Source organism: Daktulosphaira vitifoliae, unplaced genomic scaffold (assembly GCF_025091365.1).
Source record: "Daktulosphaira vitifoliae isolate Bord-2020 unplaced genomic scaffold, ASM2509136v1 Scaffold_4, whole genome shotgun sequence".
Lineage (NCBI taxonomy): Eukaryota > Metazoa > Arthropoda > Insecta > Hemiptera > Phylloxeridae > Daktulosphaira > Daktulosphaira vitifoliae.
In genome coordinates, this window is record NW_026099575.1 from 797971 (window position 1) to 803471 (window position 5501).

Consider the following 5501-nt stretch of genomic DNA (forward strand, 5'->3'; position numbering starts at 1 on the left):
TAAATATATTTTGATTATTTTACCTACTAAAAATTAAGAAAAGCAACTTCGAATTTTTGAACTAGCTTGTTAGTTTTTTTTATCTGATGATTCTTGTAATGCACTGTGGCTGCGTCGTATAATATACAGCCTTACACGCTAGGGGTACTACTTTATAATTTCTCCATAAAAATTATTAAATATTAATTTTACACTAAATTTAATTGATATAATAAATATTTAATTACATATTATACTTATAAATTATAGAACTACTAATTAGGAATAATGAAGAAAATAGGAGTTAATTTAGATTTTCTTCCAACTATCAATTTCTTAAATTTTAAAATTATATACAGATATCCATTCCACATTGTGCTACCTATTTTGTTTTTGAAAATTTTGACAATTCGAATAAAATGTTGTATCAACGCTTTTCACTCATTAGTTCCTAAAATTTGTATGTTAATATTTTTCAAATAAGATTTTACAGTACTTTTTTTTTAGCTTCGATGCGAAGCGGAGAAGGTATTAATTTTACTATGATGTGTTTTTTTTTTNGAAATACTGCGTCCTTTAAACATATATAAAATTAAAGCTTATTTTATGTACTACAAAATGAAAAAAAAAAATTTGTCCCGACGACCTATCTTCTATACGCAAATGGCTACCATATTCAAAAATATGCTATTTTTGTATGAAAATTATGGGTTTTGTATTTTATTTTAATAGAAGTTGATGTTGCTTTTGCAATTATCCATCAATTTTTTAAAATTAAAAACTATCTACAGATTTGCATCGAAGCGTTTCTTATGATAGTGATTTTAATCACTGTCAGTTTAAATCTATACTAAACCCAACTATGCAATGTCTTCACTATGCCGCGACCCCACTGTGCTACCGTTTTTATTAGTTATTTGTCTTTATTGTAAAAATGGTTACCAAATGCTATTTTTGTGTGAAAATTCTCAATTTTTTATTTTACATTTTTAAATTTAAATTTCATAATTTTTTGAAAAATTTATGGATCAATACAATTTATTCATGAGAAAGTACTTCTCATGAATTATATAAATAGTACATTTATATACATCTTTCATTCGACATACTTATATTATTCAATTTTTCGTGCTAATTTCAAATCAGCAATTATATGTTTTCGATCACTAATCATTTTTGATATTATAACTAATTAGATAAAAACTATAAGATATAACTACAAGTTAAATAGTTCTGATTATTTCAAATGTATTATCTATTTTAAAACCAAAAATTACTTAGAAATTATTAATATTTCTTTTGAAATGATTTATTTACATTATTAAATAGACAATTTCATAATAATAAAAGAATAGTATTGTTAAGATTAATATGTATTCGGTAAATTGTAAAAATAGTATTTACTATAAATTTATCAAAAAAGCTCAATATTTTTTTTGCATTTTTATTGTAATAGATTATTTAAATAAAATCATAGTAATTATATGGAGCTTTTCCGAACTTAGTCATTGCTCCTAGTATTTTTTTATGAGTTCTAATAACTTAATCTATTACAGAACGCAGAATAAATACAAGAAATAAAAATTGAGTGTTAAAAATTACGTAGTTTGTGGATTTTCCATAATATGCAAATAGGAAATTTTGTAAATTCTATAAGTAGCGTTAAAATTATTTCTCCATCATAAAATTTTCACCAGACGTTTTAATTGCCTAAAGGTAAGTACTATGTAAATTTGAAAAAAATTCGTTCAGTCACTTTTGTGTAATGAGATGATAAAGTGGGCTATTTTCAGCAAACCACGCGTGTTCAAGACCGCAAAACTATACAAAAAAAATTATAAATCGATTCAAATATGATATGGGTTAAAAGAACATAACTTAAAGTTTCTGAAAAGAAAAAAAATTTTAATTAAAAAATTTTTTAACCTTCAAATTTTGTTATTAAAATACTGCAAAATTTAATAAATTTAAATCAAAATTTCAATGTTCAAAAAAATTCAAAATTTATAAATTAAGAATGAAATTGAAGTACTATTTAATATGAGTAAGACAGTGCTAGTTTCACAGTGATAGATTATTTGGATGTGAAGTTATAGGCTCTAGAACATAGGCCGTTTTTCATGTTTTTAATTATAAAAAATGCGCTATCTGGTAAAAAAAAATATATATATTATTTTTGTTGTCAATGACCTTTAAGAAGTCTATGATATAAATTTCATAAATTTCTGAACTATACCAGCACATACATTAGGTGAATTCACATGGAATGACCCAATACTAATACTAATGGGTGATAAATAACTAAGAGCAAAATAACCTAACGTGATGGTCTTTTTATACAAATTTTAGTTATTTGAGAGACAAATTTCAACAGCCTGTTTTCACCAGAGGGATTAAACGGCAACAAATTCATTGATTGTTAACAATTCGATGGACAGATATTTGAGAAAATTATTACTGTAGTCAATCGAGCCACAAGAGTTTAGAGCGACTAATTCAAATAAAAGATTAGTTTATAAGCAAACTGGCAACGTGTTGTTTTTAACGTTTTTAATGCTCTGTTCCTTTAGACTTCTCAAAGCAACGTTGCCAGTTTGCTTATGAAATTACTGCTTTGCTGCAGGCCACGCAACTAAGAAGCTATTGAATGAGACAGGATCGTTCTATCTTACTATTTGTTCGCCAAGTTGCGTTCTCTCATACAGTGTATTAACTGTATTATATCTATATGATACTTCGCTTGACCGGTTATTTGAAATTATCGCTCTTACTTTTTGACTCGATTGACTTCAGTATTCATTTTCACAAATAGCTGTCCATCTAATTGATAATAATCTATGAATTTTTTATCAATTTGTCGTATATTTTTCAATTTATTGCTCTAGCGTATTAATTAATGTGTGACTATATTTATCATTTAACATTATTCCACGACTGTATTCTTTCACTCTATAAAAACTTGCTAATTAANCTGTATTCTTTCACTCTACAAAAACTTGCTAATTTAAAATTTCACCATAAAGAATAAAATAAGTCATATTAGAATTGGAATAAAGTTAATGTATTAGGATAATAATTTACAATTTATAATTTTTGAGTCAGTGCCGCCAGCTCAGATTCACAAACGTGTATTAATAAAGTAGCTTAGTGCGAATGGATTTACATTCAATATTATAATGGACATGACAGTAGACACAGTACAGAATAAAACAGTAAGGAGCGCAGCAATTTATTTTAATGGTGTTAAGGAATAGTAGTAGACATTTCAGTATTGTTATTTCTCAATAGCAAAAATAGCTGCTAATCAAAACGATTAATAGGAGCGACTGCTAGTTTTATTTATAAATACTATTACTTTTCTGAAACATAGTTAACTGATACAAATTATGAAGTCAGATTTTTCAGGTTTTATTTAATTAAATTGACTATTATTATTCATTAACATTGTCAAACAACAACGATATACATTTTCGAATAGTTTTTCTTTTATTATCTTAAAGACATTGCTTTAACTTCAATTTCAAATATAGGTTTAAAGATGACTGGTTTTTGAAGCATTGTAATTCCCTTTGAAATTATATAACTTTATTTATCCGACTTCCCTTGAGTCAATAGAAATCATTAGACCTCCATTGCTCATTTGGGGGGGGGGGGGGGTGTTAAAAACCCCTGAATAATACTGTATAATATTATAAAGTATAGAGTATATGGTCGTCCGACTGTCGTCAAACACAGGAATGTGCTGACCAAATGATTTGGGGCAACCATGGACAAAGGACTCCCTCTGTAGATCCCAGAGAGTCAGTCGTGGTTCGATATGTGAAAGTGACGTTACATATAATATTCAAAATCTATATGGTTAATTCTAACTTGAATTCTAAGTCTATATACTAAAGCTGTATTCTATTTCGTATATTATATATTATAATATTCAATGTTATTTTATTTTATTTTAATCGATTACGATTAAATTGATCATTAATAAATAAACTCTGTTCGATTCTACTTCAATTCGACTGTTTACTAAAAAATCCATCTTCTCCACGCGGGCCCGCATTACAATATATCTTAATTGAAATTACTTTTTGATACATAAAAGGTTTTTCATGTTAATGCCATACTTCTCTGTAGTAAAATTTAAATAATAGGATTAATAATTAGTTATATGATTAGTAAAATGTGTTGCATATAAACTCGATGCATCAATACATGTTCACAACAAATTTATTTTAACTTATTTATCAAATTATAAAAGCAATTACAAATTATTTTATTTATTTTTTAGGTTTTCCTAAGAATTTACTAAGAACATGTTTTTATATGTGAAGTTTACTCCATCTAATGTATCAGCCACGCAAGATTATTTTTTAATGTTGCAAAAAATGCACTATTATGAGTTTTTTATTATGTGTACTGATTTTCAATTAAAATAACTGCCAATTCATTATTTCTTATATAATTGGAGCTAATAGAGCTGTTTTGTTACTGAATTATATAAGTATATTTATCAGTACAAAAGACACAATTATATATATATATATATTTATAAAAAAACTCTTTGAATATCTTTGATAAGAATATTTTCAGTTCANCCTCACCCACCCACCTGAATTGTGGGCGGGCGGGGGAGGGGCGTGTCATAGTGGGCGTGGTTTCGCGATGGTGGGGGTAATGGCTGTTGTCAAGGTCATATAGTGGGCGTGGTTTCTCCATGATGGGGGTAATGTCAAGGTCACACAGAGGGCGTGGTCACTCGATGGTGAGGGTAATGGAGGATTGGATTTATGAGGGTGGGGGTAAGGAGAAGGCGTGTTCTTATCATAGATAGTGTAATGAAGGCGTGGTCTTATGTGGGTGGGGGTAAGTGGAGGCGCGGTCTTATCAATGATGGGGTAAGGAAAAGGCGTGGTCTTATGATGGTGGGGTTAGGGGAGGCGTGGTCTAACGATGGTAGGGGTAATAGATGACTTAGTTAGGGATGTTAATTTCAATCAAAATGGCGGATTAAAGTGCGCATGCGCACTATAACTTCATGTCAGTGGTGAGGGAGGTAGCTATATGGTTGTCTCCTCTTTCGATGTCATCTACTGGAGGGTAAGGTAAACCTCATGTGAACTGATAACGTTCACTGATAAACATACACATTACATTGAAATAAGTACGTCAAATAATGGGCGCCGTTGCCATTTTAACATATTTACTTAATATTAACGCTATGTCTCCGTCGAAATTCCTACAGAGGGAGGGGTAACGAAACATAACATAAACTAACCTATAATGGGTGGGTATGAATCCAACTTAAACAATGTTTTCTATGAATGTTATCATTGCCTACCAGACGCTTAGGTAAGCATATTTCCGACATCAGTACTGTATTATAACGCTCATAAGCGTCTGTAATTTTTTTATGAGAACAAAGACAATGTCTGTCGTTATGGCATAATTTCTAAGAATTTTATCATCAGTTACCAGACGCATAGCTAAGCATATTTCCAACATCAAAGGTACCGCCATATTATAAC